The sequence below is a fragment of the Gallus gallus genome, chromosome 7, assembly GCF_016699485.2.
Source record: "Gallus gallus isolate bGalGal1 chromosome 7, bGalGal1.mat.broiler.GRCg7b, whole genome shotgun sequence".
Classification (NCBI taxonomy): domain Eukaryota; kingdom Metazoa; phylum Chordata; class Aves; order Galliformes; family Phasianidae; genus Gallus; species Gallus gallus.
This window is the reverse complement of record NC_052538.1, coordinates 28,462,816-28,489,232: the sequence shown is the minus strand read 5'-3', so window position 1 is coordinate 28,489,232 and position 26,417 is coordinate 28,462,816. Positions and strand designations below refer to the sequence as shown.

General features: G+C 41.1%; 1 long non-coding RNA gene across 2 annotated transcripts; it reads right to left on the bottom strand.

Annotated features, from left to right (window-relative positions):
- Positions 1-26,409, bottom strand: LOC121111248. Of its 2 annotated transcripts, XR_005861314.2 has the most exons (4): positions 25,041-26,409; positions 4,043-4,166; positions 3,459-3,655; positions 388-1,511 (listed from the first exon to the last, which is right to left on the bottom strand). It is a non-coding gene; the product is annotated as an uncharacterized LOC121111248 (long non-coding RNA). The 2 variants fall into 2 exon arrangements; XR_005861313.2 differs by lacking the exon at positions 4,043-4,166 and having other exon boundaries at positions 1-1,511.
- Between the last annotated feature and the right edge of the window lie 8 nt (positions 26,410-26,417).

Here is a 26,417-nt window from a genome sequence, read left to right as displayed (position 1 = left end):
TTTTTTTTTTCTGTCTGCTTTTTGGCTTTTGAGCCCTCAGAGTGCTTTTCCCCACCCCCCCCTAAAATGAAGAAAACCTTTCTTGTTTGTTTCTTAATTAAAACAGAGACTTTCACCTAATCTCTCGATTCCAGGAGCTGGGCTTTAAACAAACACTGAATATTGCAAGGGGCCCATAATATAAATAGGGAGAGCTAGCAGTGCCTTATTACACAGCCTCGCATCCTCTAAGCAGGGCCACCTAGGACAAAAATTCACCTCCAAGATTGTTAGCATTTTCCTTATCAGTCAACCCATAAGCAGCAGTTTGGTTGACTCCAGCGACTGTGCTGGATTTTTTTATAGTTCAAAGCTAATGAGGTCTTTTTGTTGTAGAATTCTCCTAGCAATTTCTCTGCCGTCTCCAGCAGTTCATTTTCTTGTGAGTTCGAAAAGCTTGAAGTAATATGTTTGGAATTATACTGTGTATCCCCAAAGCATGCCCTCTTATCAGTGACTATTCCTTCTAGAAACATATGGAGAAGGATGCCTTGTAACTTCCATGACTCTTACAATGAGGTAAAGCATTCCTACAGATAGACTAACACTTGGGCTATGTTGGAGGCTGTCCAGACTAGTTTGGTCCAAATGGCAATTAAAATCACAGCTCATTTACAAAGCAAGCATTTAAAGCTGCCTCCAGCAAGCTCTGCTTCCCATTACTGCTGCTCTCTTACTCAGTGTCTGTGTTTTGCATAGTATGAGAAGTAAATGTGAAGCTACTTCTTGTCTCCTAGATCTGCCTCTGTGCAGGAAATATAATCACCTTCCAGCTCTCTATCTCTTGGCAATGCTCTTAGGACTTAGTGGGACTCTTTTAGCACCGCACCCTTGGCTAGTATTACCTATGGCTGCAGATATGCATTGCTTCTCTTATTCAGACTTACTGTAAAGTAGAAACCCATCCACTACTGTAGATATATTCAGTAGAAATCATTTCCTTTTGCTGGTGGGGAGCTGAGCAGCAAGCTCTGTATGGTCGGTGTGGGGCAGATGCACTGAGTGGCAGCACTGAGTAATTCTTCCTGTGGGAAGTGCAGCTACCCCGTCTACTTCAGGCACCATTCCACAGGGAGAATATTTAACCTTTCACCAAGATCTTAAAGCCACTTCTCTCTCTAATCTCTTCTGGCAAGGCTCTCTCCAAACTCTCTTTCTACTGAAGATTTTTTAAAATACCAGACAATGCCTTTTCTCTTTTGTCAATCTATGCTTTCTAGCTGTCTGCCTCGTAGTCAGTCCTTCTGCTGTAGTCTCCCTTTGTATAGCAGAAAATATCCTGTATTTTTTGATTCAGAAAGCAAGCTGAAATGAGCCACACGTACTGTATCAGAGCACCACATCAGGACTTACTTGCCTTTATTTCTGCAGGTGTATGAAGCAAGGCAGCATGCTGTGGAACAGAGAGGTGGTGCAATCAGCTTATGCAGGAGAATAGTTGAGCTGCTTTTAGCGAGGGTCAGAGTGCTGAACTGCAAGAGAGGGGAAAAAAGTCTGCTTTCAGTACAGTGAAGTGAATTCAGGGGGTCCAAAATCAGATGATAAGCAGGGCTATTGTGCCTTGTAGTGTCAGAATGACAGTCATGAGCCACAGACTTGGTGGCAGAAGCAGAATTTCCAAGGCTAAACCAGTTCTGAAGAGATTCTGGAATAATGAAAGGCTGCTGCATGCATGCTGGATGGTTGTGCAAAGAACTGCAAAGAAGAAATCACAGAGAAGAAGAAAGGGTTATGTTATGAAAAGGTTAGAGTTAGTACTATTACTTTAAACACTTTATAGACAAATAGTTATAGAGAAATAAAAGGCAAAGAAAAAGAACACAAGTCTCTATCCTTTGACCTTATTCAGCTCTAGACCAACCTCTCTATGAAGTTTCTCACTTAACTTCCACTTAAGAAGTGGAAGATGAGTATTTTGTTCTATGCCCTACGCAGGGGAGACATGGACATGAGTCTGTCCACCAGAACACACTCCGGCACTAGCAGGGAGCCCAGTGCTGGATAATGCAAGTCTGACTGCTTCAAGGCATGTTGCTCTATGGGAACTGGTGTGTTTGTGTTCCATTCTGATGCTTTTCCACTGAATTCCATAACAAATTCACTCAATTTCTAAGGCAAAATAAGATTTTTCTAACTGCTAGCTCTGCACTTAGAGTATCTGAAAATCGAGCTACATTTTTTTATGCCTTGTAGTTCATAACAGAGCTTTGATAGCAACTGATAATCTGAGATCAGGACTGAACTGCAATTTTATTGCTAAGGCATAAGGGGAGATAGACTGCATCTTGCTTTTTCTGCAGCTGTATTGATTATCAAGCTTTTTAGTAATTAAAAAAAATATCAAAAGCAAGGAGATAGTAGGTGTTGCCATGGGGAAAGAGTTAAGACTGGTGTAGTAACGTGCTTCAGCAAGAGCATACCCCAGACATTGCAGAGGAAAACAACTAATTGCAGTAAATGTAATATCATCATTTAATTTTCAAGGCCATCAGATTAACTATCTAAACAGAGTATTTAGGTTAATTTTCAAAGATCTCTAGCTTGCACAGCAGTTTTACTGAGTCTCATCCAAATCCTGCTGAGGTCAAAGTAAAGATATCTGTTGCTTTGTCTTACATCAAGGCAAATAATTAAGTCATTTTCTTTTACAGACCTCTTATCTCAAACTATACCCAGCAGTGTTAAATATTTTGTACTGTTAACATGTTTTTCATGTAAATATATATTCATAATATAACTCCATTGTTTGAATTCATAGTCTTTATATACAGTCCTCATTCCCTATCCTCTCCTCATTCTCTTTTCCTGGATGTAGTATACTTCTGGTTGTTAAACACAATGAAAATGCCAGCGTCAGGTAATACTAATAGGACTGGAAGAAAACTACCTGACATACTGAATGACATGAGCTATGATGCATCTGATCTGGTCATCTCTGCCTAATATACTGCTGGTAGTTCCATTGCACTGAATGAGAGACATTATAATTACTGGCTACTTTTCAAGCTGTTCCTCCAGGTTCTTTTAAACTAGTTGGAAAAGATGGGATTTTTCAAGGTCTTTTGGAGGGAAGACGGGGCAATAGTGCTGGAAAGGGAACATGAGGAAGGCTTGCTCTCTAGGGAGGAAGATGCAAGAAGAGGCAAAGGATGGCATCACTTAGGCTGGTGTTCTGGAGTTGTGACAAGACATGGCTGGGAAAAAAGCTCCCTTGAGTGAAGTATGAGCCTGCACAGGAGCAGGATTGCTTCTGATTTCGTAATCACTGGCCATTTGAACACTTTGGTAGGAACACAGCATCTTTTGGTCTATTAGAATACTCCCTGACATTGTGTCCCGTGGGAGCAAACATTTTCCTCTTGCCCTTTACAGCACTTTCATACCTGGAAGCTGGAATTGATATGGCACTGCCCACGCACCTTTCCCAGCCTGAGGTCCGAGTTTCCTTCCAGCAGCAGATGGCAGTGAAGTTCAAAAAATAGGCAAAATAATCTCGAGCGTGTGTTTTTCCAGCTGGCTGGTGCTGCTGCAGCTCATTCCTGAAGCTCGGTGCATATTCACAGACTGCAAGGTTCATTTCCAGAGCATGGAGCACTCGTGGGATGACTAAGGCACACTGAGGGAGAAATATTCATTCATTAGTTGCTGTTTGTAATCCAAGTCGTGTTTATTTGTTTGTGATGATTTTGGTCATAGAAACAGTAAAACAGAGGCTCTGCTACCATTCCTTTCTTAAATCTGTATTTAAAACCTATGTATATCTTCACAGATGAGGATGAAGCTCAGTTACAAGTGAGTAAACTTTTATTCTTTATTATTACATGTTTAGCATTTTGTCCTACATTTGAGAGAAATTGGATATATCACCATGGGTGGCTTTAAAACTTTTATGATGCCATTTCTTTCACCACCACAAAAGCTGCATGAAAGGGTTAATGATGACTTGGTTTAAAGCCACGAGAACAAAATGACGAAGAGAAAAACTTTTGGAGCTCTGCCTCACACTTTAAATTAATCTCCCTGCTGGTGGAAGGATGGTAGGAGGGGATGTTTGTTTTCTGATTTCCAGCAGGCAAACAATGGAGATGTCAGCGGAGATATTTGATTGCAGCTTTTAAAATCCTTGCCTAAAGTGAAAAAAGGATGAAGAGATATTAGTGATGGCTGCTTAATGCCTTCAACATGTTAGATCTGTAGCAGTATCATGAAAGATCCTGCTTCCGGGCTTTGGGCTTTCTTACATAATTACATACAACACCTATCTCTCAATTCACAGCTCAGCGCGTGATCCACCTGAGGAACCCACCATGACTCCCCTCCATCACACCCCATGGCATTACACTGAGGAGCACAGGGCAGCCAAGGCCCAGATCTCCATTTCAAAACCTGTCCAAGACATTAGCAAGCTCTGGCTGAAACTCTCAGCTACAAACAGTGCTGGCTAAACATAAATGCCGCGGCAGTAGAACGAGAGGATCCTTCTTCATCTCCCCTTTTGGGCCACTAACACAGCATGGAGCCAGACTCTGTAGTCCTAAGAGTGGAAGAGTGGGACTGCCTGGATAAGAGAGGGCTTCCAGCTTGCTCTCAGCACTCCATTGCCCTTATTGTAGATACATAACTACATATTTGCTTTTCAGGCTCACATTTGCACACATCATAGTCTGAATATGCTTTTAATCTTCCAGTTATATTAGAATTTTTGTTTAAAAACTGCGCATGACACCCCACTAGACATATTTATAACAAGGAAGGGCACAGGTTTCAATCATGGGTGAAGGAGCAGCGTTCTTCATCTGTCAATCAGTCCACGCTCAAAATACGCTGAGCATCAATTGCTTTTTAGGTTATTTACTGTGTCTTATGTATCTGCCAATAAATCTAAAATACAGGTCGAAGAATATGCAGTTCAAGTATATCCATAAGTGTAGCAGAAAAGCTTTGCTAACTACCTCTGATTGCCAAAGCTGAGGTCATTTCCTTGTTGTGAAAAATACTGAGGTCCATAAATTATTTTTATCACCTCTGGGGCAATGCAAACAGTTTCCCACAGATGCTGAAAGTATGATATGTTTTTTGTTTAATATCAGAGCACTACTTTTACACAGCTCTTAAAATATGAGGACCGAGGTACTGCTCGTGTTTTAAGGCCCCAATTCAGCAACATATTAAAACAGATACCTCAGGACCTGACATTAAACACGTGCCAAAGTGCTTTGTTGCATAGTCACAGATTGCTGAACTGGAGCCTAAAGGCTTCATCTTTTCCCCATGAAATTCAGAATTTACCTTCCAATTTCTTACGGGGGAAACAAGGCATTTATTCAAACACAATATCAATAAACATTTGGAAACGTTTTAAAAGGCTTGTCTTCAGGAGATCAGGAGTGAGCAATAGCTCTGGAGGTAAACCCTGATGGAGATAAAAGCTGACGAAACGTTTTCTTGCAACAGCCTAACTGGTGTTTATTTAAAGCTTTAGTTAGCATTGCTTTCACAAGGAAAATAAAAATACATTGAACACGTTGAGAACATAAGTATGAGTGGTGAACCTCCTACAGAGAACTTTGGAGAAAACACTGAATTAACTTACAGTACATTTGTTAAACATGAGCAGCTCTAATAATGACATTTCATTTAACAATGCCCTTTGTCTTTTCAGTTCATCAGTTACCTATTTCAGTAATGAACTGCAGTCATACCATTCTGATTTTCTCCTAATGTAAAGGCTGAGATCACTTCACTTGCAGTGGAGCATGATGCTATTATTCAGTTTGTGGCTTAGGAAAAAAGCTATAGAATATATCACAAGTGTAATTGGCCAACAAATATTAAAGTCTGTGATTGGTAAGGGCACCTATAATTTAATTTAGGTTTTAATAGGAACAAGTAATTTTTTTTTTTTTTGTAATTTTTTTTAAGAAAGAAAGAAAAAGAGAAGAAAAGAAGTGGTTGACACTGCCCAGGATATCTATTTCGTAGGTGTTCAGCTGGGAAAAAAAAAATGAGCCATGTGTTAAACGTTATTTTAATTTTTTATCAGCAGTCCATGCATAGAACAGCAACATCTAGTCAGGATTCATAGTCTCAAAATGGACTCACCTGCACTGTTTAAGGAGGATTTTCTACAGGACTGGAGGAAGTCAGATTAAGTGGGCAACAGCCCACCCTGTACTGTGTAAACATGAGGCAGATAAAAATACCACAGGTCTACGTGGTCTCATCCGTAATTGTCACGAGGGGCAATGGGGCCTACTTACACTCATTTCCCTACCTCTCTTTTGGGGTTTCTTAAATTTCAAATGCTTTTTATTGCCTTTCCAGCTGCAGGAGAGACATTTGAAGCAGACTGCTATTTTCACTGCCCGATTTGCCGCGATCCACTCAAAATATTTCCAGAGCTCCCCAGAAATATTTAATTAGCAAAGGCTGATGTTCAGCACTTCGTAATCTTTCCCCAGCTGAACCAAATCTGCACAATTTACAATAGATCTCTGGAAAGCCGCTTTTTACCACATGCTGCATCTATAGATCTCTCTCAATTACCCACAGTAAATTTAGGCATTGTACAAGAGCAAATTTTACAGTCCATGAAGAGATGAAGTGAAATCTAGATGAAATTCATTGTGACAGATTCTCAGTTAGTGCCCTGATGTGTCTGTATTACAGAAGATAGACATTCTATTAGCATGGAAGCTCCCATAATGGACTGTGAATCATTTCAGGTAATAGAGATGCCAACTGGAATGACTGAAAAGCACTATTGAATTCCATTAGAGCTCTTTGTTTTTAAATCAGTCATTTCTTTGAGAATATCCAACTATATACTTCTTGACCCTAGCTGAGAGTAATAATTGTGAACTAATATTACAAAACATTAATCTGAGTTACTGTTCAATTAGTGCTTCTGCTAGAGGCTTATTTTTATGCTGCAGACGTGAAGCAGACCGGCTTGTATTACAAATATGTATTTGGACTCAAGCGAGTGCAGAATGCAATTTTCAGTTATATTTCTGTCTCCACTGTATTCAGTCTCATCTCATTAGCTGTAAAAAGACTCGGGTATTGGCTTTTCTTTTTCCGAAGTCATCCTACCAGGATAAAATAACTATAATCAACAAATCTATAAAGATAAACATTTTTATAAAGGACGCCACAAATAGTCTTCTTTCATTTAGGTGCTCGGTTAATTATGAGCAAAATAACGAACACCATATCCTGCTAACCAAACAGCACCACCTTATCTATCAATCACGTATGATTTATCAGACTTGATAATTGCTTGGATAATTAACACAGAATTTGGTTTACTTAGTGTGCTGAAACCTCAGAAATGCCTGCATAATTGCCGTTTGCGTAGTAGATGAAGTTATGAATAATTCTTTTTCACATAAATATGAAGGCTGGGTTGCAGGCAGTGCACATTTCCTCACCCACCGCCATTAATGCAGATATCATGTCATACAAGTGGTACGGCATTGTCACATGCCTTCTGCTGGCTACACACACATAGTTAAAGCAATTAAAATACGTATTTATAAAAATAAGGCAAAAAAAAATCTCTCCCTCTGTAAGTAATGCGAGCTTCCTTCATGAGGAAGTACAGAAGGAAGACTTGAAGGAAAATTAGTCTACTCAGTACAGTGGCAACAGGATCTGAATCTCTGTAATATTCTCACATAAATCCTTTGGGAAGACTTTAAAAAGAGTAGGCTCTATATCTTCTGTCCACGATCATCTATTTTCACATCAGAATGAGCAACATTATCCTTGTATGCAGAGTATCTGTGTCTACAGCTTGAAAATGAGACTCTCCTTAATGTTGTAATGACAGGTGTAAGATTAACTTTGTTAGGTGTCTAGCCACTCATGCAAACTAAATTAAATTAATGGAACAAATTTCTCTCATAATTAAGATAAAAATTCATGTCAGCTGTAACCTTGCTGTACACTAATTATATACAAATGATTTATCATCTGCTTCGCCCAGAATATTAATCCTCAACTCATTGATAACTGCAGCCAGTGTTAAGAGATGAGAGTTGATTAACTATGACAGATTGGGCAACCACAGCTCCAAGTGCCTGAACAACCAGTAAAACCAATAATATTCAAACGGCATTTCTTATTTAAAAATGCATTCCCGTGGAAACTGATGCATGTTTAATGAGGGATATGGAGATTATTTCCGCAATGACTGATATTGGAGCAGTGGGAAGAACTAATCGATAACAATTAAGCCCTTAGCCTGGTTAAGCTATGGTTCTATAAAGTGGGTTATATACACATTAGTGAGATACCGGTTCGGGCTCTGTTGCGTACAATGTCTTCATGCAAGACTCTTATTTATTTTTCCTACTGCAGAAAGTATTGCGCCGTTTACGTGTTACACAATCTCCAACAAAAAGAAGATGAAATGATGCTGCCAACAGTCCTTTGAAAGCCCAAATGGGAATTCCAGTGATAATTAAGCTATGGAAAATGGTACCTTGTTATGAAAATGCTGTTCTACAAAAAAAAAAAAAAAAAGAGAGAGAGAGAGAAGAACCAACTCTTGAAGCATCATATGTGAAAGAGGATAATCTTTCATCTCCTGAAATATGACACAATACTTCTAATTTAAATGACAATTATTAAAATTAACTTGTGAAACCTTTAAGGAAAAGCTCTTACTTAGCTGGCATATTTTGGAGAAAATCCTTGGTTAATAATGTATCTTTTAATGAATTTAAAAAAATGTAAAGTTGCAGACATTAAAGATTTACAGGTTTGGGCTTGGATATTTTTGGTACTAATTCTATCTCCTCATGACAGCTCTCTTATACTAATTGCTCATTGAGACTGCAAGAATTCCTGTCAGAATGAAGGGAAAAAAAGTCTTCTGTACCTAGGCATTAATAAGACACAGCAAGCATCCGGATGAACTAAGTAATATTGCTGTAAATTAATTATCTCCCTGAAAAGTTGGTGTGTCTGAAGTTGAGTTATGTGTGGAAAAGAAAACTAATTGCTACCACGAAACTGAAGGCAATTATGAAGTTAGCACAGGGTGGGAACTTCTCTCTGGGCTGGTAAGCTGGACGAGCCATGTGGAATCCCATTGGGCTTTGGGTGTTGGGATGAGCAGTGTGAATTTGGTGTGACTCACACCAACGTGGTGTGAATCTGACGGAATTGAAGAAAACCAAGATGTTGGCTCATCTTCTACGGCTGCTCAGTGGCTGGACATTAGAGCCACCCTCCTTAGGCTGCTAACAATGGGGTGACACCTATTCCTTTGGCACATTTCACATGGGCTAAATGTAAGTTTGAACCTTTTCTTGAGCTCAAATGTTCCTTAGCATCCATTCACAATGTTGTCAGACAATGTCTGAACCGACATTCTCGCAAGTAAATATTCTTTTTCTTGATAATGGTCCTTCACAGCCTCCAGTCCCCTGAGGGAGTTCTTTTTTTTCACACATTTTTCTTTTGTTCCTCAAGAGAAATTACAGCTGCACTTACATGAAAAGGAAAATAGTAACTTTATGGGAAATAAAAACTCAAACATTTCTTTTTCTACATTTCTAGAAATCTCAGGGCTAATTGCCTTTGAATCTGTAAGTACAGATAATTAGCAAAATCATATGTGTATGGAATTGAAGAGAATACATGCAGAGCAAGTCAAGCACATCACGATATCCAACATCAAAATTAATTTGGAGTTGGATATCAACTTTAAGTAAGTTAAAATTCCGTACGTTTTTTTGTCAACTTATCCTTTGGGGATACACATCTGCTACAAAGCTAATCAACTGTAGGTCCTCTACGCCACTGCTAGGGAAATAACACGTACATGGCCGAGCAGAGGTGGATCATCAGCACTGGAGGCCAGGCACTGCTCTACGCTTTGCTATCAAGATTCAGGGCAGAAGGACTCATGGAAAATGCTCATCAGGTCTTCAAGGCGATAATAGGAACACATATAAAGAAAGCATGAAAGATTAAAGTAGTGCACCAGGAGGCTGTACCGAAGCAGCCATGGAATTGGCTGCAGAATTGGCTCTATTCAGTTTTCAGGAGCATGCTTTCAAGTGAAGCAAGGACCAGTTCCCATTGATGCAACGGTCCCATTCAACACCATGGCCCTGTTGCATGTGGGATGATGTGGCTGCTCTAGCAGTTGGCACACGTTGCAGTTCATAAGTAGCTACTATTTCTCTTTTGTTTATTTATTTATTTTTTACATTCTTCAGATAAAGAAATCCCAGCATTTGAATAGATGCCCATCTTTCTAGAGCATGTAAGAGCTAATGGACTGATGTCAGAGCATATACTGCAGAAGGCTGTGGCACACTCCACTTTGCATATGAGAAGAAGTGAGTTAAAAAGAAAGCAGCACTAGTTAGAGATGCAGTCCTTGAGCACATCTTTTCTAGCAGAAGCTCAGCACAAGCATTTGACAGCAATCTTGTCTAAAGCCACGTGCACATTAATTAAAGCTAATTTGGCTAATGGCTCCTCAGTAGGAATTGGGTGCAGAATACACTGCTCCCTCACTTCCACCAGCTGCAGCCACATGTGACAGATCTAGACTTACTTTTATTGACACACAAGGGAAAACACACCACTTTTGACAGCGTTCCTCCTGTTTAACAGGCAAAAGGAAAATCGGATGCCCAAAATGGGTGTTCATGTCCCAAATCTCTTTAGCACAGTGCCTCACTTGGAGCACCTTCTGCCCACTGCTCAGCGAGGAGCAGGAGGACACGCTGCCTCCTGACTGGTTCCTCGCATTGATCAGGCTCTGCAAACAATGCAATTATTTCAGAGAAGAAAGCAGTGAGCCTGGATTTTGCTGCTTCCACTTATTACTGAGGAACATCAAGCTGCACAGCCATTTTCCTGCAGCCATCTTTAAAAAAGGCAATGATCTCCATGTGCTGCTAACCTAATGAGGGCTGTGTGTGACAGAGTCGTAGGTATATTTTCTCAGTAGCCTAATGAGGAAAGTGACAGACAGTGAAACAGTTCACACTTGAGTAATTTTCTAGTCATCAGCAACTGCAGTGCTCGTGGTAGCAGAAGCCAGAGAAGGGACACAGATATACAATAAATACACACTGGCTCCATTGGCCAGAATAAGTTATCACTAGGATAGAGGTCTTGGGGCAAAATCCCTTAGGAAATTTAAACAAAAAGAGTCAATTTAAGGCATCTCTAGCAGTGCATTCAATTAAAATTAAATTTAAAAAGTAGGATCAGCTGCTGGGCTGTTAGGCCACCTGCCCAAAGGAGGAAAAAAATTAGAGATGTAACGAACCTTTACTCCTGATGTCTGCAAGCTGCTCACAAATGGCTGCACTGACCTGCTTTGCACAAGCACCCATTCAGCATAAAGCCAGTTCTCCTTCTTTACTTCCTACCCAGGAAAAGAGAAAACTAGCGGCAGATAGCTCATTATACACATTCACAGCAACTGTTTGCATGAAAAACGCTGCCCTTACATTTTTTTAACATGCTGCCGCCTTCTTCCAGAGAAATCACTGTTTCTTGAGGGAACAAGGTTATAGCCTCAGCCTTGGTCCTTCCACTGGTGCAGACCCCAGGGTTGATGCCACAGCTGTGCAAAGCCACTCAATTCTCCAGTATTCCTACATCCCATCTCCTCTCAACTCCACCACAAAAGTGGAAAGGAGACACAGACAATGAAGGTTTTCTACAATCAGAGTGGTGAAGCACTGGCACAGTTTGCCCAGAGAGGTGGTGGATGCCCCATTCACACAGACATTCAAGATCAAGTTGGATGGGGTTCTGAGAACCTTGACTGAGCTGTGGATGTCCCTGTTCATTGCAGGGGGGTTGGACCAGATGGCCTTTAGGGGTCCCTTCCAACTCAAACGATTCTGTGATTCTATGATAACCAGCATGTGTGTGAGGGACAGGTTTCAGTAGTTTCCAAGGTAGAATGCCTTCTTGGTGAACTGAGGATATGCTCTGGAGGTGCAGCTATTGGACACGGCAAAGCTCATGCTGCTTTGCCAGGTCTTCAGGCAGCAGTGACCTCCCTGCGTGTTCCACCACAGCTTTGTAGTGCTCCACTGAGCTGCTCTGTAGGAGCTGGATGGTGCCCAAATGCCAACTCTTGCGGCACCAGTGGCACCTTTAGTACCTTTGCTCAATGCTGCTGCCAGGGCAAATATGTGGGCTATAGGGTGGATCACAATTTCTCACGGTGATCACTCTGGCAATAGATGAGCCCTTGCACAATTAAACCCTACCCTGCAAAAGCAGCCTGTAACCCCTGCACAGAACTTGCATCGCAATCTGTTCTCCTGAAGGCAGAGATCCTGATAGAGCTTTTGCCAGGTGTTCATTAGGGAATTTTGACACTTCTGCCCCTGTTGCAGCCTGATGGGGATGTGAAGGGCTCACTGGAGCCACCTGCAGCTCAACGGGCTCTCAATGGGCTTAACTTGCAGCTGGGTAAGCCAGTACATGCTGGATGTTTCTACTAGACACAAACGAACTAGTTGCTCATCTCTCTATGACCTTCTCTGGGGCTCAGATTCAGTCCCTTCAGAATATTTTAAAGATCCAGAAAAAGAAAGTGACTTTTATGGGCATAGCACAAACATGAAACTACTTTGAATAACTAACTCTCCATGTGGAACTGCTCATATGCAATAAAGATGGCAGGGCTTCCCACTATAAATAATCATTCACTTCTTGAAATCATAAATCATTCACTTCTTGAATTATTTGGGTGTCAGGGGATAAACTGTTAAATCTATATTTAGCATCTATCTCCAAGTTCTGCCTGATTTTCAGAAGTGCTGCACTTTTCAGCTAGGAAATCTCATACATCAGATCCCTCAAATAAAGTGCTTCACCTCAGATTTATGTGCTTACATTCAAAAAACTCTACCCAGCATTTAAGGGTAATCTGCAAAGGAAGACGAAAATTAGTTACAAACTGCACTGAGAGTTTTAAGTATATATATACATATATATATATATATATATGCATGCGGTGGAAGATATGACATTTGGAAATGTATTTTTTGCTAATTTTTGCACTTGTAAAATTCTGCCTGGTTTGTGGCAGCTGTGCTGGAAGGCAGCAGCTCTGTGTCCAGCACACGGGAACACAGGTGGACGTGGAATTTGCCAAAAGAACACCAGTCCAGCTATCTGGGAAGCAACAAGGGGATCTTATACGAAGGAAAAGATTTGGAAAAATACAGCAGTTAGATCAACATTCATTTTATCTTGTAACTTACCTGGATTGATCCTATATGAGAGCCCAAACATCTGAGGAGAGAAATGTTAATGCTAACGATGCAGACCTGTGACATGGTGGGACACATAACTTCTGCTCCTCTAGCAAAACAATGCAGCAGCTGCTTGTGAAAAGGACCCACACACCAAATCTGTAAATCCGCTCTACCTCTTCTTATGCTGCTGCTGTAATTAATCTAAGAACCTTTAGAATTCCTATCTGATAGTTAGACTTGTTATAGCAACGTATTTAATTTCAGAGCTACATCTTTCAGCAGATACTTTTACTTCATTCAAATTACTAATCGTTTAGATTCTCTCTGAAAGTCTTTCCTCCCTCGCTCCCCATGCATGCTTAACCTAATTAACTATAAATGAGAAAAAATGCTATTCACATAAAAAGAAAATGTTAACCTATAAATTATCCAGTGCTCCCTCCCGAGGCTGGCAACGCCTCTTGCAGAAAAGCTCAGATGTTGGTGCAGTATTCTTGGCTTGCTCTCCAGTTTCTGCCACCCAAAATCATTTTATGCAACACATTACTCTGCCATTTTGTACATCTGGCAACATTTGCTGATACTAAGTCCTCTCCGGTGTTTTCAAGATTACACGAAGGAGGACTTCCAGGATGATTAATTGGAGAGATAAAATCATTCCTTTACATTTCAAGGAACATTTGCAGAAGACTAATGGTCATTTATGGAAATATGGCCTCTTTATACCCATTAATGTCTTCCAGTGCTCCCTGTAGATCACACAATTAACCACTCATTTGTGTTTCCTTGCTGCTGTCATTCCAAGTCCTCTCGGTTGTCATCATCAGTGAAAAACCTTCTGCTCCTCCCCAGCCAGACCAGAGCCCATTCAGGTCTGTAGGACTGAGCCACCTACATGTCAGATTCCTCACTCTATACATTTCTCCTCAAAATCCACTTCTTTTTTGCATAGGTTTTCAAATGCACTCAGCCAAATTTCACCTTGAAAACCTCTTCCAATCATTTATTTACCGTTCTTTTGTGATTTTATTCATCTTTGTACACATACCTACCAGCCATCTTGGGGTGGGGATTCTACACACAACAGCATTGTACTGGGTTGGAAGAACTGACCATACAAAACAACAGCAACAACTATTAATTGCTTTGCCCCAGTTCCCCATCTTAAAAGGAATGAAGAATTCAGAACAAGGTCTTAAAGGAAGTCCAAATCTTTTCCATGTTTATGCATTCCCTCCAACTAACTCTGTCCTTCTGGGCACAACTTGGTTTCTTTCTTGCATCTGGGAAACAAAGCCAAATCCATTTTAGGATGGAGATACGTGGCAGACACAGAAGGATGCTGCACTTAACAGATCATCTCAGGGAAATGCAACGTTTTCGTGGCTCATCAATGAGGTGCTCGCAGAGATTCTGATCCACAGCATGATCCACTCAACTCAAATGTCAAAATGTGATTATTTGCTGTTTTTCAGGGGGCAAAGACATCCAAAAGAGATACATCCAGGAATATTTAGAAATGAAGAGAGAAAAAATGTAGAAATGAGGACAACACAGAGAAAAACAAGGAGTAAATCCTATATCAAACACAGTAAATTAAAGAAGAGACAAGCTGCTTATCTGCCCCTTCCCAATTCCCTGAAATCTTCCCCATTTTGATGCTGCTTGGTCACGAGCTGAGAGGAGATGGGCCCTCCAACTGTGAGCAGACAGCCTCAGACTGCAGCAGGAAATAGAAGCATAATTTACTTGCCATACTTGAGCACAGTAAAAAGAAATGGAGAGAGAAAAACTCAGGAAAAAAACTATTGGCATTTAGCTTTGGCTTTCTAGATAACGAAATCATTGAGACATGGATTTAGTGAATGTGTGTGCATTATATGGTTCAGGAAACATTTCTGTTACACAAGTTACTTTAATTAATTATGAGCGTACAAGTCTTCTAGAATATCCTTGTTAAAGGTCTGTATAAAGTTGAGGAGGAGATACCGTTACCCAATCTTATTTCAATATTGCCTAAGGATGATTTACAGCACTTTAGCAGAAAATGCAAAAGCCATCCTACATACTTTCATTCTGACTTACATTAATCGCTCTTGTGGACACTGACTTCATCAGTGGGTTTGCAGGAATACAGCCACTAAGAATTTTAGTTAACTGGGGCTAATTATTGTTAACAGTCATTAGAGTCACATTCACAAGGGGAGGTGGGGATGAGGGAGAGGAAATATAACTCAGCCCACTCATACCTCTGTATGCACACCTAAGTGAGCAGGGTTAATGAGAGTATCAGCAAGATGCCCAAGCACACAAGAGTAGATTAGTTACGTAAATAGAAGCCATTTTTCATGTTTCACTCTGCAGAGTAGAGTTTTACCCTGGCCCACTTTAGAAGTGAAATGAATGAGTCACAGAAGAAGCCAGGAGCTTGACCAGGGCTCTACAGTAAGACTGTGCCAACACAGAGCTCAGGAGTAATGCCTTTCCAATCCACATCGAACTTTATCAGAATAAAATCCTGCATTATTGTTTATTATTCTTATTCTTATTCTGTATAACAGCTACTGTCCTCTCTGGCACCAGAAATTTTAGACTGAACTGTGTCACAGCTGCACAGTTTAATTTGAATTAATCAACCTCTAACCCCTGATTAGGGGAACATGGCAAGAAGGAAATAGCTGAGAGAAAGCAAACCTCTGTCAGAAACAAAAATATTATTTACAAGGCTAACCTCTTGCCTGAATTGACAGCAAACAAGCTTCAGTAAGCAGCAGTGGAAAACAGGAGAAAGTCTATTAGCAGACACTTAGGTGAACACTGTTTTTCAACCCTTGAAACCCAAGCTCTTGTTTAGGATTGTAGCTATCTTTTTGCACCAGAACAACAACAACAACAACAAAAATAAAATAAAATTGAAAGGCGGGACTACTAAGCAAGGATAAAGGTTGAGTCATAAGCTAAAGTCATGTTATAGATTTACCTACCAACAAGAAGCCAGCAGGGTTCGGGTTGGAGGTTAATGAAAGACATCCAAAGGTCATCCAGTGATTATGTGCGAGCATGAGTTTAATAGGGCATGGGGACGACAGACACTGACAGAAGATTTATACCAGAGGTGATGACACTGCTAGGAATACTGCTGATAAAAAGAGCCCCAATATCGGACGGAGCAGGATGATGAATGGCACACATGTCTACTCACACTTCTCATTATAAGCTCCTTCACTCATGGTGGCACTTAGCAGCATTTATTTACTGTGCTTTGAAGGTACTGAGCAGAAGCACAGTATATCTAATACTTTAAATGTAGGCTTGCCATATAAAAATGAAACAAGAGATAAGATTAGACCGCTGAATAATTGCCCAGCTTTCCTGCAGAGATTATATTCACTAGTGCTAACATTATTTTTTCCCTAATGTTCTAGCGTACGAACAGCTCAAGTGAATTAATTTTCTGAGGCAGAAGGTCAAAGGAAAATAACTGATAAGCGTTGTGCCTGCTATAGAATATCACTTTACAATATTCCTTCCTCCTCATTTGTCAGATAGAGAATAAGAGATAATATAATAAAGGTATATAAACATATTTTTTGTCACGCCATATTTAGTTTTAGTAGTCCCAAGTGCTATTTTTCCTTGTAGATTCTGGTAGGAAGAGGATCAGAGAAGTCAGACAAAAATGTCAAATGAAAAAAATAAAAGAATAAACCTTAGAGCCCAAACCGAGGAAAACTAAGACCTGATGAATAACATGCGCTGCACCAAGAAACTCCTTTTCAGACTGTTATATATTTATCAAACCACTGGAGCGTGAATTCTATGAATAAGTCTTATCATCTTTCAAGCAGCAGGCACAATAAAAATTAGAACTACAGAAAATTGTGGGTATTACAAAAGGTTATTTCTATCAATTCACACCTATCTGTAGATGGGAATGTCACAAAAGAAACTTCTGCATGCCCTCCCCCTTGTAACTTCAAGCAGAGACGGAGCAATACGCCATGACGTCATATTTAACATTTATCTGGACATGCAGCAACATAAATAAATCCCCACCCGACCAAGAGGTGTTGTAAATAGTCTGTAATTTTAGGAGGAGAGATGTAACATTCTGAGCACACGCTACCATCATTCCTCAGGATAGTTCACTTACAGCTACGTTGCGTGTGCTGCCGTTACGACCACTTCCAAGCACAATACATCTGTATTATATCCTTTATCCATCTTGAGGTACTTGAATGTCTCTCATGGAATAGAAAAGGGAGGCAGCCAAGGAAATGCATTGTCTTTATTTGTTGTTATTGTTGATTGTTTGTATTGCAAACAGAGGTCATTTGGATAAGCAATGGCTTATTACCACACTTAAGGGATTCAGTTTGATCCTAGAAATGTAGCCATAGCTTCTAGATGTCGTGTCGATGCTCGCACATAGAGAAAAGATGCTGTCTCTCAAGAGCTGTCTCATAGATATGACCTGCTCAAGGTAGAGGCTGATCACAAGGCAGACATCACCAAGAGTATGAGGGATGTGTTGGCTGGAGTGCTATACATTTCTATAACAATGTCGTGTTAAGTCTTCTGCCTTAAAAAAAACATGAAAACCTTCTTAGCAAACTCCTTGTGGCCAACTCTTCATGAACCAATTTCTGTAAGGAATGCCACTGCATCCAACCCAAAGCCTCTCATCACTTTCTGACTCTCTAATTATGGAATAAAATGTAGGTACTCAGAAAGGGAAGGAGCGCTTCTAATATACTTGAAATTGACTCCCTCTCCATAGAACACACACCATCTCACTAATTTATACCCTAATCTGAGCCACAGGCTGGCCATTTTTAGTCTTGGCACTGATTCTCAGTCACCTCTTCCATCTATGCTCAGGGCAGCAATATATTTTTTCTAAAGGACTCACTCAGTTTTCCAATGCTTTTGAAGTGCAGCAAAATAATTCACCAAAAACACATTTCATAAACATTTTCTAGCACCTGGGTTCTAATCCTTGAGATCCTGGTACCCACATTCCCCTTTGGAAAGATTATGTAATCAGTGTTATCTGACAATGCTTTACACTGGGCTAATCACTGAAAAGTAATAGGAATACATCAAAAGGGCCATGCCTCCATTAAAATACAAAGGGGTAGGGTACACTCGGATATAGGAAAACCAATGAAGAGGCACGAAGCAGAATGGCTTCTTTCTCTAAAGCCCTGTAGCCATCAGTGTCACCCTGTCATTCAGCATGTTTTATTGTCCACTTGAGCCAAATGAATAGGATGACCTAATGGAAGCCATGGTGTTTCCAGATAGCACATTTGTTACTGGGGCAGACAATAAAATGTTAGTAAAGCATCTGAAGCATCTCTCTGCCAAATGAGGATAAGTTTTCTTATTTATGAAGAGGAAAAATAAAACTTGAGCACAGTATTTATTTACTAAGCAGCAAAAGAGAAAGCCAGGGCAACCAAAATTCTGCTTAGAGAGCAAAAGGTAAATGTACCACTTCTCTGGCATGGCTACAAGAAACCAAGTTTCATCAAAGATACAAGATATAAGACCAGTACTGGCTATGAAGGTGAGATCACTTCTTCTGGAGCAGTAGAAATGATCTGATGATGAAACATCACTCATTTTGGCCCACGTACTGGTTTCAAGCACATCAAATTACTACTGAATTGCCTAATAATACATAGCTAAAATTTTATAACTTGACAAAAACATAACCATTATTCTATTGCACCAAAAACGTTGGAAATATTGAGCTAGGAGTCAAGAAACTGTATAAGCAGATTACTCTCAAAAAGACTGGTGCATGAAACTCCCTTCTTTTTACACTATCTTTGGCAGCTGACACACGGCTTTGAATTTATTGGGAAAGGAAGATCTTCACAAGACTCTCAGGAAGAATATTTCAGAAAATGACAGGGAGCAGCTGAGAAGCTGGTGCGCTTTGGCATGCTGCTGGTGTTACCTGGAGTCCAGCCTCTATCCTCAAAACAAACTAAATATCGAATAACCTAATCTGATGGAATTAGATCAAACCTCCGTAAGAAGTGACTATAAATTATATATTCGTGCATCTATCTGTGTGTGTCTGTGTGTCTGGATGGACAATATTCGAACTTCAACACTCCCCATGATTTTAATTCATTTAGTTCTTGAAAAAGCTTTCTTCCGAGAAAAGCCAGAGGAGAAAGGATTGTGACAACATTCTTAAATCCACAGCAGGTAAGTAGCATGGGACACAAGTTCTAATATTTTTCTGTGCTTAAAGTACTTGTGCTCACTTTGGGTACGCGTGTTTATCTTTATGCAAGTCCTGGCCTGCTCAGAGTACTTCAATTCCTGGGTAATGGAAACACCATCAGAAGCCTGAATCTCATCATCTTTTTTCATAAATGAATCACTGGAGCAAAAAGGAAAAAAAAAAGAAGAGACTAATAAAAACCCACAAGGAGTAATGCAAACACAAACACAATACTGAGATTTTATTTGTCTCTCTGTATTGTGAAGGCCAGATTCTTAACAGGGTAAATTTACAAAGGCAGCAGAAATTTGGGTCCAAAATTTGAAGCTTGGGAAAAAGCAGTAAGACAGAATTCAGGACATGGTATAGGCTGGTCACAGTTCAGTGATCCAGATCAGTGATGTAGCTTGGTACATATATTTTTCTAAGTTCATATGAAGTCCTACGTCCTTCAACACAGCCACTCTTATGTCTGCCTTGTGTGTGAGATCTCTACAAAAATAAATACAAATTAAAAAAATCTTCCTCATTAAACCTTCTTAAACCTTCTTCATTAAACCTTTAAGCTAAAACACCGGATCTCCCTCATGAAACATTCCACTTCGAGAAGTATGTAGAACACAATACGGCCAGTCCCGTTATCAGCTCCATTTGCTATTACGTTCAAACCGAAGTTCACCAGGTTCATGACCCAGCTTCTAGTTGCGACATCAAACCTTAAACAACACAGCAAAATCCCAGCTTTTATCAGAAGAGGACACGGTGGAGCAGAAGCAGATTCCCAGGAAGCCAGGACAGTTTAGCAACCTCTTGCCGACACAGACTGGTGGGTCTCCATAAAGAAACAATTCCTATTTTTTTGTTTTTTCCACAGAAGTTATAGCCAAATGGTGAAATAAGAATGAAGGAGGAAAAGGGACTCAATTTTTCAGTCCAGAAAACTCTACAATACAAATTCCAAGTATATTAGTTTGCATTATTATGCATTCTTCTGCCTTCTTTCTTTCTCCAGCATGTGGCTTTCTGGTATTGCCTCTGTGATACTGTGACTCAGAAAAACCCGTAGGGCTGAGTCAGACAATTATTAAACTTCTCTTTTTGTAGCTTCAGGGGGACTTACATGGAGTTGCTTGTTAACTACAGTTCCATTTATCCCAGTGTTCCTTACATAATCCTGTTACCAAACACCAGACCTGGCTGTGTGCTAGAAGTGCTCCCAGCTGAGAGCAGTGTCATGCTGTGTGCCTGGAGCACAACCTGCCCCTTGCTTCAGGGCCTGGCTCTGCTGGTTTGTTGCCAGTACAAGGATTTCTGGATGCTTCAATAGTTATGTAACTGGGAGGGGCCAAGATGATGGCACGAGTGTGGGGTGACACCTGAGTGTCCTATAGAACAGACCTTTCTCGGTCGGATTCTGATAGCCTGATAGAATTATAGAATCATTTGAGATGGAAGTGATCCTTAAAGGTCACCTGGTCCAAATCCCCTGCAATGAACAGGGACACCTACAGCTCTATCACATGCTCAGAGACCCGTCCAGCCTCACCTTGGGTGTCTCCAGGGACAGGGCATCCATCACATCTTAGGGCAACCTGTGCCAGTATTTTGTAAAAAATTTTCTCCTTATATTCAGTCTAAATCTCCCCTTTTTAGTTTGAGACCATTTCCCCTTATCCTATCACCACAGACCCTGCTAAAGAATCTGTCCCCTCCCTTCTTACAGCCCCCCTTTAGATACTGAAAGGCCGCTCTCAGGTCTCCCTGTAGCCTTCTATTCTCCAGGCTGAACAGCCCCAACTCTCAGCCTGTCCTCGTAGGAAGGTGTTCCATCCCTGGGATCATTTCTGTGGCCCTCCTCTGGACATGCTCCAACAGGTCCATGTTTCTCCTATATTGTGGACTCCACCTCTGGACGCAGTGCTCCAGGTGAGCTCTGACAGCACAGAGCAGAGGGGCAGGATCCCCTCCCTTACCTTTTTGATGCAGCCCAGGACACGGTTGGCTTTCTGGGCTGTGAGGGCACACTGCTGGCTCATGTCCAGCTATCCACCACTACCCCCAGGCCCTTTAAGCAGGGCTGTGCTCTGTCCTTTCATCCCCCAGCTGGTATTGATATTGCTGGTTGGAAAATGGTGTTTTCAGAGCAAGCTCTTGGCTCGCTTATTTTTGCATTTTGCACTCTGTGCTGACTGAGGGAAAGGTCAGATTTCAGAGGAAGTCAAATCGCCACAAAATGGAAATATTTGTTAGAAACAAAAACTTTTGGTATTTGAATTGTCACTGTAGATTTACAGATATCTGTTGGCTAAGAGGAACAGACACTTCTCAAACTGCTCCAAATGTGTCCTTAGTGCCAGCAGTGACTGCTGCCCCATACAGCAATCCGAGGCTGGTTGCAGCATGAACATTCCTCAACGCTGACCCAGATAACCGGTGCTGTTTAACAAATTACACAGGATAACATCATTATCTCCTTATTCTGAGGACTAAAATTTACATGTCTAAATGAGGTTTGGCATCTTTTCTCTCTGCAACAGGTGATGGAAAGAAGCAGCTTTCTCCAGAAGATAATTTTTTAAAACTTAAAATAGACACATCAAATGAGCAGGAGGAGTCACTCCATTTTTCCTCTCTACCAGTTGCAGAGGAACTCGCTGCTCTCTCTAGCTTGTAAAATGCACAGGAGTACAGTGGTTCTCACAACGTATTCATACAGTAAGTAGCAAAATAGGGGTGTGTGCTATTGCCCTATCTTGAAAATAGTTAAAATTAGTTGCTGTCACTTTTTTGTAGGCATAAATATAAGGTCTGTATCCCTACAAACCGAATGTAAATTGAAATAAGTTCAGTATAATCCGATGCATTCACCACTGCCATTGTTTGCCAATGACTTACAGCAAGTCTTGTGATTCTTGGAGCTTTCCAAATGCCATTGCTAGAGACTTCTGCTTCCTTGTGGATCTGAGATTCCACAAATGGAATAAGAAAGAGATAAAGAGAAAGAAAAGAGAAAGGGAAAGGACCTGAATTTCATAGCCATTGTGAAATTGTAAACCACCAAACCAAACATTAAGCATATCAATAGAGAAACCACTTTCTTCTACCTTTAGTGCCACACACATGTAAAATATTTTCAACCCAGTTCACAAAATATTTTAACTTTCTGCACAGGACTGCCTTCGTTCTCAGACATTGCACTTTTCCTGTTTGCATTTCTCATGTTGTTCTTCTTACCCACTCAGCCATCTATTTTTAACTCCATTTGACATGAATTTCCTTCTTGCCCTTTTCCCATATACTAATTCATCTGCACTGACCTTATTTTCACTTTCAGCAAGTGACACACTTCTGACACATGCACACACACCTAGAGCTGGAACATACCCATATATATTCCATGCATACCTTCAGTGTCTGCACTGTCTTTGCTACCGACCAGAATTTTTCACTGCAAAAACAACATCCTGATGAAGTTCAGTGTCCCAGTTCTGTTTAGCCTGCCTACTGAATCTAGATGTTGTATGGCACTGTAAGAACACAACAGGAAATCTTTAATTTCTAAATCCCATAGTTGGATGTATTCTAGCATGATGACGGTTACTCTGCATTTTCAATATCTTATTTAAATGCCATAGTCCTACAGCTGTGTGAAGCTCTTTGGCATGTGATGCAATGAGGTTATCTCAGTAAACTTCCTACTGGGCTGGGCTCCATATCACAGGAACCACGACCATGGTTGGCAGCACGTACTCCCTAGGTATCTATTTTAGCAAGCACTGAATGAGTGAGGAAAGCAGATCAGGGCAGAGCCACACTGGCACGGTGATACAGGGAAACTCGTGCTGCACCTTTCAGAAGATAAACAAAGGACTTTGGCCTCCGGAGCTGACAGCCCAGCATCTTTTGCAAGAGGCTAAATAAATGAAGAAACAAAAACATGCCTTTGATATAAGCCCTGGAATTGTGCATCCTGTTGCTAACCTGAGATAAGCAGAAGCCTTTTTCATATGTAAGAATGCATGTGATCTGACGGTTTCACATTGCTGCTGTCTCCTTTTTCCCTCTCTAAAATGCCAACCCTATTGGAAAATCAATCTTATGGAAGTTCTCTGTGTGCTGTGCTCTTGCCAAGACCCCGGACTCGTTCACAGTACACTGCCCCTTTGTACATAACGAGCTTCCCATATGCTGCAAGACTTGTCAGCCATTGAGTGCTGCCTGTGACCCAGCTGTGTGCTAACGAGGATGGTTACTACGCCTTCTTTTGGAGATAATAAAAGAGACAAGACAGCAGCCTCAGCTGGTGAAATAAAAGGCATTGGTGGATAATGTGCCCAGTTCTGTAATTCTTCATTTCTGAAGGCCTTCCAGAAGCCTTCTGTATGCATGGAGAGCTTCCAAGGAGGCTTTGAAGGAGATTTATATTCCTGAAGAATATTTTGATTAAAAAAATCTGTAATTTACAACTTTATTTTTGCAATAGTAGCTAAAGGCCCCAGGTAACAGCAGTACTCAGTGCCATTGTCTGGAACTCGGAAGAAGGAGAGGACAAGTTTTGATGTTATGACACTGCAGTTGTCAGCCATCCTGCACAGCTCACACCCAGGCTTCTTGAAGTGTCCTGCCTAAAGGATGCCAGAGATACTCAGGATCTGTGCTTGTAGAGCTCTACCTGTTCTCTAAGTGTTTCTCATCAGTCCCCTTTCATTTACTGTCCCACACCCTCAGATAGGCAGTCTTGTCTTGATTCATGCAACCAGCCCACAAGAGCCCTGACAAAACACCAGCTTCTAGAAGTGGCTGTTAGGGATATGAGAGCAATTCCTATTTTCTATAGATATGTGGCTGCTCTAGGCTCCTCTGCTCTGTATGAACTTCAAGGCACTTTTCATTGCCAGATTTATCATATCCACAAAATATTTATTTCCCCAAATTAAATCCAGAATATTCTTTTGTCGTGCTCTGCAGCCAGCACAATGAAATAGCCCTGTGTTGCTTCCAGAAAAAATGCTTTTCCCATGATATTCCATAGCAATTCCAGTCGAAGGCAGAGCAAATGACACTTCTCCACAAGTCATATGCCTGCCTTGTTTGCAAAGCTACCTATCTGCTGATGCATCTATTTTGTTAATTTCCTAGACAGACTTTCCTTTACTTTCCCCTCACATTCCTCTCATTTCTGTGCAAACATTGTACCCTCTAGCATAACCAGATGGGTATAAGGACTAAGTCTTTAGCTAATTTTTAGCTTATACTGGCAATGTTGATAAAGTTCTTGGAATGGCAGTGTTTTACACCAATACTGTTGTTTTTTTTTTTTCACATTGAATACTTTTCTGCTAATATAGTTCATATTTCTTACACAATCAGCTTATTTTTTATAAGAGTTGTGATTTTATAGGCCCTACTATAGCTCACCTGATCTTACTGACAGACAAATCATCACATGGCTATACATACATCAAGAGAAGGGGGAAAAAAAAGCCATCATTTGTACTCACCATCCACGTATGCCACACTTTCTTCTCTAATGCTCACACTTCACATACACCAAGTTTCTGTTGTCAGACTTTCCCACACAGACCCATAGTTCTAGTCTCCTTCGCTCTGTCTCAGGCAAGTAGCTCAGTAGGAGTTACTGAGGAAATTAAGATTTTGTTTCTGTGCGAAGAAAACCGAAGTTGAATGATCTGAAAGTTCATTCGTTGCTCATCTAAACCACAATGCGTTTCTGCTGCTGTAAATCTCTTCCTTTCCCATTTTTATTATGTCTATTACAGATCCATATCCTCTCCTTTATCTATGTTTTGGTACAGTGTTTTTCAGAGCTTATCAGCACAGAGAAACAACAGTTATCGCTAAAGATACTGCTGTAGTAAACACAGTAACCAATTTCATCCCATCCAAGCATTAACCGAGGGCTGGAAACAGGAACTCCACTGCACTGAACCTCTGTGAATGAGCCTGGGAATACGGAGAGCTCAGCAAAGTGTCTGCAATGAAACAAGAAGGCTGTGTGCAAACATTTTAAAATTGTATTAGATATCAGTGCAACGAGAACAGAAAAAGTTCAGAGGGAATAATAATGACCATGATACAGAAATAGATTTAATAATGAATACAGCAGCATTATGCCCCTATATACCTTCCCACGTATACAATAAATGATGTTTTTTTATTGTTATGCCTTGTCTGCTTGTGAAGAAAGGTTAAAGCAGATTGCTGCCTGCTTCACATTTCGCCTTCCCCCCGAGAGACCACAAATTGGTGATGAAAATGTGGTTTCTGGAGTAATGAGCTGTGTCTCCTTTTGCCTTAATCAGTAAAGTTAAGCACACGTGCAACTCTCTGCAGTCAGGTGCTCGAGACAGCTGGGCTCAGGGAGCAGCGATAGCTGAGGAGTATTTCATCTTCCACGTTCCGCTCCTGCAGTTTGCTGTGTAGCCATGTCACAGACAGCCCAAGGCCCACGTCCGTCCGTTTATCCTGGCAACCCATTCCCACACACAACAAGCGCTGTACAGTTTAACCACCGCTGAATTTTGGGTTGTTTACTTCTCCCCTTACTCTGCACGCACGTTGCTTTCGACCAGCGCGTGTGAACTCTGATTTTACGCTTCACGTTTTCGCTTAGGAGAAGTGAAACACTCGGGTGGACGCGAGCTGCTTTCTGCGTTCTCTGCATTTTGCCCTGATACAAGCGCAAAGCAGCGTTGTTGTATGACCAACAGACGCTGAGGGCGGCGGGGCTGGGAGGTAGCTGCAGCACAAATGTGATGGCGAGCGGTTGAGGGACCGCGACCACCGCGACCACCGCGCTGCCCGGCGCCTCAGGGCCCTCCGCCCCGCGGGCCGGCACTCGGAGCGCCCGGGCCGGC